Genomic DNA, 13,060 nt, shown 5'->3' with positions numbered 1-13,060 from the left:
AACTTTAAGCACTTTTATCGTACCACATCATAACAAAAAGAGATAAATAAAGTTGTGCATAAATAAAACATGTCAAACTCTAAACTTCAAGAGACTTACTATCAACCTCAAAATTTATGGAAAGGACAAAAGGCTGTTCAGAATTTAAGAGGATTCGGTTTCAAGCCAAAGGAGATTAAGAAGTGGCTATCAAAATAAGCATTTTGGCAAGTACATTTACCCGCTCCAAAACATGTTGAAAGACCACATTATGAAGTTACCACCCCTAATGATTTACATCAATTCGATTTATTGTACATGCCCGGTGACATACTGTATGGTAATAAATATAAGTACATTTTGTCGGGAATCGATGCTGCTTCCAGATACAAAGTAGCCCGACCTTTGAGGAGTAAGAAAGCCAAAGAGGTTGCCGCTATGATTGAGGACATCTACAAGGCAGGACCATTAACTTATCCAAAAACTTTCCAATGTGATAACGGTTCAGAATTCAAAGCAGATGTGACAAAGCTGTTGGAGAAGCATAAGGTTGAAATTAAAAGGGCGACTACAAAATATAAGCATACGCACACAGCTTTTGTTGAGGCGTTGAACAAGATAATTGCGGAAAATTTATTCAAAATACAAGATGCTCAAGAACTGAATGATTCGGAAAAGGTATCATCTACATGGGTTAAGCATCTGTATAAACTGATTGATAGGCTAAACGATACAAAGACGCAGATGATTGGTATGAAACCAAAAGATGCTATTATAATGAAAGAGGTGCCTCTTGCTAAACGAGAGAATTATCCACCTGAAGTAGAATTACCTAAAGATGGCCTGTATAGATATCTACTACAACCTGGTGAAGAGCATGATGATGGGCGGAGACGGGCAACCGATAGAATATGGTCGAAAAACACATATAGATTGCGTGAGGTAATAGCGCAACCTGGTAACCGTGTAATGTACTATGTTCAAGACGGACCCGGACGGGCTTTTGTAAAAGAGGAATTGATGTTAATACCTGAAGATACAGAATTACCTCCTGATTATGTGCAAGGTTGGTGAAAAAGGGAGACGATACATAAAAAGTATCTTTACCTGTATCTGGTAAAGATGATGCCGGGGATCGCACAGGGCTGTCGGCAGATAGGGCCGCTATGGCTCGGGACGATCGCGCCACATAATGTCACAAACCGCCTTACTTTCAAATATTAATTTTTCAAATAGCACACGAAATATGCTAATGGTATGCAGGCACACATTACTAACTTTGTTCCTGATTTACTGTCTTTCTGAGGCTTTGAACCTCGGCCATTAGACTTTTTTCAAACTGGTTGCGCGTTTCGCTCTCCATCTTTCTGTCGGTTTTCGTAATTTTATCCAGAGCTTCGTAGTATATACCGCACAGGGTTTGAAATTCAATGTGACTAATGTCATCATTATTCAAGTCCCGCTAGAAGGAGTTTTCAAACACGGCCATGGCAGACGTCGCAACATCATATAATTTCTTGACTTTGTCAAGTTTGCTCTGATATCTTTTAATCATGGCTGTGATAATGCCGGTGGAAATAGAGCCAGATAGGGCTACACCACCCAATCCGACAGAAACGGGGATTCCAATAAGGGTAGCGCCCGTTACTATTGAACCAATACCGGAGGCAATGGTTAGGGTGCCCGCGCCGGCATTTAAAAGCACTAATCGGTGTAATGCCTTGTTGTATTTCTCATACTTTGTGTTGAATTTGTTTTTTAATTTTATCAACTCCTCAAGTTGGGAATTAACTGTATTTGTGTTAAACTTGTCTTGCTCGCTCGAATACTCAGGAGCCGTGGGTAGCTTCGGATAAATCTCTGCCATTGGTTACTACAAAGAAAAAAACTTTACTCTAAATAACCTATACCTAGTTTATCCAGATCCTCGAGAGTTCTGTGATATGTATCACACAAACTTTCAAAATCAGCTCTACAGATGTACCGGCTGTTTGGTAGCGTTTTATCGAACACATCGATGGCATTTTGTACAACGTGACATGAGGCTCTGACTTTGTTAAGTTTCTCCCGATATATCTTAACATATTCGGTGGTAACCGCACATGAAGCAGAGCTTAATAGACACATACCCGAACCCCAAACTGCGCGGCCTTTTCTAATAATGGTCGCTGCGGTCGCTATCGAGCTGGTAACGGCCACGGTTTCGGATATACCCTCCATAAGCGCCAATATGGTCAGAGATTTGCCGTATTTGTATATCCTATCATGGAACTTACCTCGTAATTTCAGCAGCTCCTCAAGTTGGGAATTGGATATATCTGTTTTAAACATTTCTCCGGGACTAGAATGCTCGGCCATTTCTATTATCTTAAGAAAAAACTATCCTCTAAATAAAATAATGGCGGACATTGATATTGATCCGTTTGGTGACCATGGATAAACCGACGAGGGTGCCGATGAAACCACGCCCCTGGTACCGAAGGAACGCACACGGGTACAGATACACACACCTGATGAAAAGGAGACATCATTCGGTGGAGGCTCCTCTCAACGCGCTAGAGTTACTAGTGAGCGGGTTAAATCACTCTATGAGGTGCTATTAACTAAATATCCAAACGAGAACCCGAGCGTGATACATACCGATCTGTTTGAGATTCGTGGTGGTGAACTATACTACAAGGGTGATAACAGACCGCTGACACATGGTGGATCTCTAAGGTCTACCGGTACCATTGCAGATTTATTGGGCAAGAAAAGGCTGCGCAGTTTGGGGTTCGATATACCGAAAGGTAGTATTACCCCCCGACAGGCCGCTAGGCTAAACAAAATAGAAGAGGGATTACCGTCACCTGATAAAATAGAGAATGCGACCGATATAGAATTAGAAACAATATCTGGAGATGTGGTGAACAGTGCGGAGGACCTGGTATCGCTGGTCAAACAACAATCTGTAGACCATGAAGCAACCCAGACCGGTGATATGTTTGGATATCCTGTGCGTGAATTGCTAGGATTTAATGAATCATTGAGAAACATACGAGGAAATCTTCAGAATGAAGTTGCAAAAAAGGTTCAGCTCGAACACAACATCGAGAAGGAACAAATGAAGTTGAAGGAGTTGGAAGATCCCTCATACACGGATGAACAGAGGGAGAAGAAGGCTGAGGAGTTGGAAAAGCTAAACGATCTGTTGAAGGCTAACCAGAATGCCATCAATATCCTCAAGGGTAAACTTAACAGTCAAATAAAAAGCATCAAGGAGACGATTGTCAAGGTACTTAGCAAAGATACAACATTGGGTGAAAAGATACGAACGCTATTCCGTGAGCAGGGTATCACCATCGTCAGTGTACTAACGGCATTTGGTATGGTTATCGGCCTTCTAGTTGAAGCTTTGACACCAGGGGGTGGGGGGTCATCCACCAGTAATACAAAAAATCATGAAAAAACCGAAGGTGGTGCGAGGGAATGGATAAAGAACAAGCTGAGCGCACTAGGATCTCTCCTAGGTAGATTAGCCAGTGCCGCGGCTGCATCACTACCTGGTATAATTGGATCCATCGTATCGTGGATCCTCAATAGAGCAAAGGAGGCTGTTGGTTGGTTGAGTCAAAACCTTTGGGCTTTGATAGTACGAATCGGAGGTCTGATATACACCTACATGGTTACAAAGCGTTAGTGGAATCTGGAATATATGTTACATGTGTCATGTAACATAATACCTGCGGTATAGTACTATTTTTTGAAATACCACACGGCGCCCCCGACACCAATCATGCTTAGTGCGATAAATGCCAATTCCCGTTCATGCTGGCCATTGCTGGGTGTATAAAAGTCGCTCAATACAGGTTTGCGCGGAATATCCGTGAGGGTTGATCCTCCAAACACTTTTTTATATTCACGCATCGCATCATCCAGCTCTGTGAATTTCCCCTCGGCCTTCTTCTCAAGTCTGAGCTGCTTATTGATAAAGTCCACCCTCTCTTGTCTTTTACGTTGCCATATAACCTGAGCCTTCTGCAGCTGTTCTATGGCCAGATCATGCCGCTTCCGTTCCTTATCTATCCTATCCTTGGATAAACTTGAGAAGAGGTAGCTTGATCCGGTGAAAGCCAAAGCGTTAGCGAAGGCACCTCCCAACATCATTGCAATTGAAGCCATGTTTCATATACTACTACAGTATATTTTAGTGTTGTTATTTTAATACGATAGCTTCCGAGTCTATGACATCCGTATCCACCTCCGTATCCACATCCGTGTATTCCACCTTGGGTAAAATACTCTCAACTTTCTTACGTCGATATAAAACCCAGACCAACCATTCCAGTATTCGCAACATTATATATTTATAGTTTCAGGTATAATTTTTTGCTTAACTAGATATTCTCTTGACATCTCACTTGCGGCGACTATGGCTACAAGCTTTCCGGTATCTTCCAGGTCAAACTTCTGAATTGAGGGTGGTGTCATTTTTAATACCTTTTTCCCGAGCATTGAATAGCCCACAGCAAAAACGCATACGACCGATGCCTTATAAATATCGTTGACTATACTTTTCTTATCCATGTCTTATATATATATATACTTCAAGATTATAGTATCGCGATATTATCCCTTTATTCCATTTCAAGCTTACTTATTCTCATAGTTTTTTTATTACCTGAGTTACTTGGTGGGGTACCCTTCACCTTAATATTTTTGTCCTTATTTTTATACATGAAATAAGCACCAATTAAGACAAGTACTATCACCCCACCACCACCCATTATCGTGTAGTTCACTCCACCGTGTTTGGGGCCATCTGTCACGGAATCCTCAATGACAATATCCTTAGGATCCTCCGACTGTGTCTGAGGTGCTGAGTGTGTCTGAGGTGCCGGCTGAGTTTGTGTCTGAGGTGCTGACCGTGCCTCCGTCTGAGCCATGAGCAATCTTTTATATTCTTCCCTATTTTTACGGTTGTATTCAGCCAGCCTCTTACCAGCCTCAACCTTTTTAAGGGTTCTTCGTTGTCACCTGAACTGGAGTATCCGACATCTTTAGTATCCGTATCGATATTGTTTAAATTTTTTCCCGCGATATAATGTCTACCTGTTATTAAACCTACGCTGATTGGTGATAGTAGTGATCCGAACTTATAATATAGATCACATGTGAACCTTTGGAGTGCTGAGTTTAGGAATGGATCATTCTCCAGGTCATCACTCAGAGCTTTTTGATTTTTTATACCCAGGGCCGTACAGGCACCCAGGGAGTACATGTGGATTATTGACTCCCCTAGAGACTTTACCATTTGACCGGACAGTTTAGCCTCGTATATGGTGAACAGTTTATCCACCTCATCATTCTTGAGCTTCTGGATCTCCGCCTCCGTATACATCTTACCAAGATATAACTTACTATTTCCGGTCAGCACGCACTCGAGCAATTTCTGTCTCTTCCCATCATCCTGGTCCTCGATAAAAATTAGGTTGTCAATTGCGGTTTCAGCCATTTTCAATAGCGATAGGTATTTTTTAATACAAAAAAGACAGAAACTAACCAATACCAGCAATAGCACTACAGCTATCACCAGTAATATGAAATTTATATATTCTATCATTATAGGATAGTACTGTAGTTTTCCTATAGATTTGTTACAAGGGTCTTGTAACAAAAAAACTTCCAATCTAGCAAATCACGTGGGTTCTTGGATGTTCCATCCTCATGACTAAATGTGTATATTTGCCATCTTTTAGCCTTTCCTTAACCTTCTGTATCTCTGATGATTCAATGACATCATTCTCCTCGTGGATAGTTGCGAGATCATGTCTATCCTTCGGATACCACACATATAACATTTTCGCCTGCCTTCGTAAGTTCTTCGGTATCGCGGTGTATGATTGTGTGAGTAGCCACATGGTGTGGTTTCGATGCCGACCGCTGATGGCCAGCTCCAGCAGTGGTTGCCTCTTTTTGTCCAGTTTTTCATCCGCGATGATGTCATCGATCAGGAATAATGTTTTGTATCCTGCGAATAAATCCGTCATCTTTTGGATCCATTCATACAACAAGCCCATGGGCTCAATTAGAATCACATATCTATCCCTCCAGAACCATTTTCGACACATATATGTCTTGTTCCATCTTAATGTTGGACATATAATCACAATGAAATCGAAGTGATCAAAGTATTCACTCTCTAGTAGCGTTACTACGCGTTTGGATTTTCCGCAGCCGGTTGGACCGAAGAATAGTGCCGTGTGGGGATCTTTCATGTAGTCCATCTTAATATAGTACATCCATAATTTCACCGTTTTGAATATTTAATTGAGCATCCATGATTAGATATATGTAAGCGTTTAAGGATCCCGCTGCCTCGGCCGTCTTTTCAACTTGCAGTGTGATGCCCTCGCTCGCATTTTCAATCCGTCGGCCGGTCCCGTGCAGTGAGTTTTCATCTATGGTTCTGAAATCCAACCATAGAGCATATTTCGTGGTTAGGTAGTCCGCGACTTTCACATCATGTAATTGCAAATGTTTTTGTATTTCACCAGCATTGCCATCCCTTTGCTTGCCCTCCGCAAAATACTTGAAAATTTCACCATAATGCTCAAACGGTTGCATTCCCTGAGCGAAAAGTTGGTTAAGCTTACCCTCAACTATAGCGGATACCTTTTTGATCTTAGGATTGTTGAACCTACCTGTATCTCGTTTGTAAGCTTTCTCTTCCTCAAACAGAACCAATATACCCTTCAGGGACTTGCATGGTGTATTGAATGACCAATTCCACGTTGTGTCTGACTTATCCACCCTAATTTGTCTATGTCTCAGAAATCTGTCGTAAAGTACGGCCATGTTTTCGTATTCATTTGAAATGAATCTGGCAAGTGTCGGTTGTGTCACAATCTCATATTCCAGAGATATGTTGGAGATTTTGTATTTGGCATCCGGCGCCGGTGCCGTGGCGGAACCCGAAGGTTTGGTAGGTGTTGATAGTACTACCCTGTCGTAATTGTTGAATGTGATCTCATAACATAACCTATTACCTAATCCAGCTTGATAATATGGGATCGTGCTATCCAACATTTCAAAATCTAGTGGTATGATAAACTTGTTTTTGTATGCATCAGCAATGGCTTTGTCCGAGACATCAGAGGTGTCTTTATCTGAAGCGCTGATCCTCAATTTCATACAGTTTTCTGTACACCCCTCATCGAAGATGATACCTTGTCTTATTGCATTTCTTTTTTCAGACTTGGTTAGCCATAAATCTCTGTAGCACCCAAAAAGGTCAAAGTCATCAATGCTCAAAATCTCGCTACCCTCAAACTTGACAGCCAACTTTTTAACAATCGCTCTTCCAATATTACTGACCAATGTTCTCTTCGTGTCAGCTTTTGACTCGAGATCAATGTCGAAACTTAGTTTCGAAGTACCCGGAACAATGACATCATCGTTACCTAAATTAGGGAACCTAATCAGGAGTAACTGGTTTTGATCAATCTCACTTGGGTTGTGAGTGACAATTACTTTTTGATGCGTTCCTTTTACACCATGTGCGGTTCTAAGTGAACGTTCTGGGTTTAACTTTTTCCCGTATTCCATGCTATTCCATATTACTTTTTATTTTATTTTACTTAAATTCAGTAAATGCTATTGTATCATCCGTCCACCGTATCTCTTATGTGTAAGGTAACTGTTGTCTTCATACCACCCCATAGCACCTTACCATCCTGACCTGTGACTCTCATGGTAAGTGATTGAAGTAAACCTTTCTTTAGTTTCTTATATTGCGGATTTTTCGGTTCAATATATGTAAAATCACCACCATACTCGGATATATGATATGTCATCAGGTTGTTGCTATATTCACCATCTTTAAGATTTAATGAATTATCCATTTCATTAAGATTAAAATGTAGTTCCGTTATACCCCCTAGATTGAATATTTTACCCAACTTAGATTTTATAGCTAGTGGTGTTGATTTTACATCACCTCTCACGATTGAATTCAACTCCCTCCCCGTGTAGTGCTGACCCTGTGGTAACCTAACCGTGGTAACTCCATCAGCCAAGGGTATATCTATTGGAGCCGTAGCTACATATGTGACATTATCCGAAAACGTCTCCACGATCGCAACCTCCTTTGTACCATGTGAGTTGTCTATCGGTTGATACAAATAGATTCTCTTCTCGCTATTTACATCCTTTATTGTGATATACATTATTATATTAGAGATTGTGAATATATTTAAATCAAAGAATGGATGGCATTTTCAAATATAACCCGAATGCGGCATATAAGCCAAATGGGGGGCTGGATCTTCAAATATTGGGCGCTAGGGATCTGTACAAACAGGCTATTATTGTGTCCGAAAGTGGTTCTTTCCCCGCTTCCTTTCCTAATATTTTTACCAATTATGAACTTGGTCAGAACGCGCAACGTATGAGAATTTGGAATGAGCAACCTTTTAGACTATGGCAAACCCAGCTAAATTTTGCCACTTGGTGCGCTTCAAGTGCCTGTGGGGTAAGTTCGGAACACCTGAAGGATGGTAGATCTATGGTCAGGTCGATATATCGTTTTCATGTGTATTATCACATTAGACGAATCATTAAGCGCCTGCAGACACCTCTACCCTTTGAGGATAGTTTTAATCAATATGATAATCCTTATTCAAATGAGGAATTTCTAAAAATCTGTGGTGAGTATGATGTTGATTCCAACCCCATGAAATACAGAGGTCAGTACTTTTTCAGTTCATATCAAAAAAGACGTAAAGACTATCCAACTCCCGGGTTGAGTTATTTCACTAACGACTCCATGACGCGGTGGATTGTGGAAAAATCCGATGGATTTACAAAAACGGGCCTTGTGAAGATCTCAAGCAGTGTTAGGGCCTATGCCTATCTTGTTCTTAGTTCTCAGGCCTCAACACGCTCCTCCATCCTTGGTAATGATTCAAGTGCTCTGACCGCCCAAAGAGTGTTTATGAATAACCTTGAAGACATTGTTAACCGTAGGGTTGATATTCAGGAGGACATTAAACGTTATCAGGATACGTTAAACTACGCTTCAAGTAAGGTTGATTATTCGGTTGGACAAGGTATTTATATGTTACCTAGTGACATGAATCTCAGAATTAAGACCGGTGTGGTGGGTTACAACAACAAGATTTTGATATCTGGTGAGGATCTTACCATCGGTATTAATCGAAAGGTCAATGTTACCGAAAAAACAACCGAATCACATAAAAAGATAACTAAAAAGAAGCCGGTAACACCCGATCATCCTGATATCCATCCTGATCATCCTGATAAACACATTACTGATAAACACATTACTGCACCTTACCACAAAGATACTCCTCCTACACACGAAGATGAGAAGATCGCTCTTGTGATTGTTATGACAACAGGTTATTTCATATGGTATTTGTTTAGATAAAGAATGACGTCAATTAAATGTCAATCAAGCCAGAATAACAATAGAGAAACAATGCATTCCTTACATACCAAATATCCTTAGCAACGGTTACTTTCGTTTTGACTTTTTTCTTATGTAAACAACTTTCTGGTATGTAAAATCCTATTGTTATAAGCGTTTGATTGACAGATGGTTTTACAAGATAACAAAAACTGCTTGCGTGTTGTTATTTATTTATGTTTTATTATCATTGATGGTATTACCACACTGGCTAGAGGCCATTATAGACACACATATAACCATAATTTATAGGGCACGACAGATGAGGGTGGGGAGGGACCCATGGGACACGGCGGGGTGGAGGGGGGTTTGGACAGATATCGTTGATTTAACGTGGATGATCTATAATTTGACGTAAAGTGGTAAAGTGCTAAGGGATTTTATTGACTCCTCTATCGTTGATTTGACGGGGATGATCTATAATTTGACGTGGAGTGGCACAACATATTAAATCGCTGTCCTAGGATCGGCCTTTTCCTATCTCTAGAACCTCGTCTCAGGTTCTATATATTTTAGCAGTAAAATTGATAAACGAGGCATTTCAAAGTGACGAGTGTTATATGTTTGGTATTTTTCCTATTGATACAAGATAATTGTCATTTAGAGTCGACAACATCGTCTGAAGTTCTATATATTTTAGTTGTAAAATTGAAAAACGAGGCATTTCAGAGTGACGAGTGTCTTGTATTTGCGATTTTTCGTGTTGATACAAGATAATGGTCATTTAGGGACGACAACCTCGTTAAAGGTTCTATATACCTTAGTTGTAAAATTGATAAACGAGGCATTTCAGAGTGACGAGTGACATGTATTTGCGATTTTTCGTATTGATACAAGATAATTGTAATTTAGGGACGACAATCTCGTCTCAGGTTCTATCTATTTTAGTCGTAAAATTGATAAACGAGGCATTTCAAAATGACGAGTCTCATATATTAGCGATTTTTCGTATTGATACAACACAATGGTCATTTAGACTCGACAATCTGGTCTCAGGTTCTATATATTTTAGCCGTAGAATTGATAAACGAGGCATTTCAAAGTGACGAGTCTCATATATTTGGGATTTTTCGTATTGATACAAGATAATTGTCGCATAGGGACGACAGCCTCGTTTCAGGATCTATATATTTTAGTTGTAAAACTGAGAAACGAGGCATTTAAAAGAGACGAGAGTTATATATTTGCTATTTTTCGTATTGATACAAGATAATTGTCATTTAGGCATTTAGGGTTGACAACCTCGTCTCAGGTTCTATATATTTTATCAGTAAAATTGATAAACGAGGCATTTCAAAGTGACGAGTGTTATATATTTGGTATTTTTCCTATTGATACAAGATAATTGTCATTTAGAGTCGACAACATCGTCTGAGGTTCTATATATTTTAGATGTAAAATTGAAAAACGAGGCATTTCAGAGTGACGAGTGTCTTGTATTTGCGATTTTTCGTGTTGATACAAGATAATTGTCATTTAGGGACGACAACCCTGTCTCAGTTTCTGGATTCTTTAGCCTTAAAATTGATAAACAAGGCATTTCAAAGTGTCGAGTATCATTTATTTGCGATTTTTCGTATTGATACAAGATAATTGTCCTTTAGGATCAACAACGTCTCAGGTTCTATATATTCTAACCGTGAAATTGATAAATGAGGCATTTTAAAGTGACGAGTCTCATATATTTGCGATTTTTCGTATTGATACAAGATAATTGTCATTTAGGCATTTAGGGTTGACAACCTCGTCTCAGTTTCTATATATTTTAGCAATAAAATTGATAAACGAGGCATTTCAAAGTGACGAGTGTTATATATTTGGTATTTTTCCTATTGATACAAGATAATTGTCATTTAGAGTCGACAACATCGTCTAAAGTTCTATATATTTAAGTTGTAAAATTAAAAAACGAGGCATTTCAGAGTGACGAGTGTCTTGTATTTGCGATTTTTCGTGTTGATACAAGATAATGGTCATTTAGGGACGACAACCTCGTTAAAGGTTCTATATACTTTAATTGTAAAATTGATAAACGAGGCATTTCAGAATGACGAGTGACATGTACTTGCGAATTTTCGTATTGATACAAGATAATTGTAATTTAGGGACGACAATCTCGTCTCAGGTTCTATCTATTTTAGTCGTGAAATTGATAAACGATGCATTTCAAAATGACGAGTCTCATATATTTGCGATTTTTCGTATTGATACCGAATAATTGTAGCTATTTTAGGGACGACACCCTCGTCTCAGTTTCTGGATACTTTAGCCGTAAAATTGATAAACAAGGCATTTCAAAGTGTCAAATATCATGTATTTGCGATTTTTCGTATTGATACAAGATAATTGTACTTTAGGGTCAACTACGTCTTAGGTTCGATATATTTTTGTCGTAAAATTGATAAACGAGGCCTTTAAAAGAGATGAGTATCATATACTTGCGATTTTTCGTACTGATACAAGATAATTGTCATTTAGGGACGACAACCCTGTCTCAGTTTCTGGATTCTTTAGCCTTAAAATTGATAAACAAGGCATTTCAAAGTGTCGAGTATCATCTATTTGCGACTTTTCGTATTGATACAAGATAATTGTCCTTTAGGGTCAACAACGTCTCAGGTTCTATATATTCTAACCGTGAAATTGATAAATGAGGCATTTTAAAGTGACGAGTCTCATATATTTGCGATTTTTCGTATTGATACAAGACAATGGTCATTTAGGGTCGACAACCTCGTTTCAGGATCTATATATTTTAGTTGTAAAACTGAGAAACGAGGCATTAAAAAGAGACGAGAGTTATATATTTGCTATTTTTCGTATTGATACAAGATAATTGTCATTTAGGCATTTAGGGTTGACAACCTCGTCTCAGGTTCTATATATTTTATCAGTAAAATTGATAAACGAGGCATTTCAAAGTGACGAGTGTTATATATTTGGTATTTTTCCTATTGATACAAGATAATTGTCATTTAGAGTCGACAACATCGTCTGAGGTTCTATATATTTTTGTCGTAAAATTGATAAACGAGGCCTATAAAAGAGATGAGTAACATATATTTGCGATTTTTCGTATTGATACAAGATAATTGTAGCTATTTTAAGGACGACAACCTCGTCTCAGTTTCTGTATATTTTAACACTAAAATTCATAAACAAGGCATTTCAAAGTGTCGAGTATAATGTATTTGCGATTTTTCGTATGGATACAAGATAATTGTAACTTAGGGTCGACAACCTCGTCTCAGTTTCCAGATATTTCAACCGCAAAATTGATAAAGAAGGCATTTCAAAGTGTCGAGTGTCATATATTTGCGATTTTTTGTATTGATGCAAGATAATCGTACTTTAGGGTTAACAACGTCTCAGGTTCTATATATTTTAGCCTTAAAATTGTTGAACAAGGCATGTCAAAGTGTCGAGTATCGTGTATTTGCGATTTTTTGTATGGATACAAGATAATTGTACTTTAGTGTCGACAACATCTCAGGTTCTATATATTTCAGCCGTAAAATTGTTAAACAAGACATTTCAAAGTGTCAAGTGTCATATATTTGTAATTTTTTGTATTGATACAAGATAATCGTACTTTAAGGTTAACAACGTCTC

General features: G+C 38.9%; 1 protein-coding gene across 3 annotated transcripts in view; it reads left to right on the top strand.

Annotated features, from left to right (window-relative positions):
• LOC130649135 (uncharacterized) overlaps window positions 1-13,060 on the top strand; it is an 88,086-nt gene that overhangs the window by 25,428 nt on the left and 49,598 nt on the right. The window lies entirely within an intron of this gene.

The sequence above is a fragment of the Hydractinia symbiolongicarpus genome, chromosome 1 (assembly GCF_029227915.1).
Source record: "Hydractinia symbiolongicarpus strain clone_291-10 chromosome 1, HSymV2.1, whole genome shotgun sequence".
NCBI classification, from domain to species: Eukaryota; Metazoa; Cnidaria; class Hydrozoa; order Anthoathecata; family Hydractiniidae; genus Hydractinia; species Hydractinia symbiolongicarpus.
This window is presented reverse-complemented; position numbering and strand designations above follow the sequence as displayed.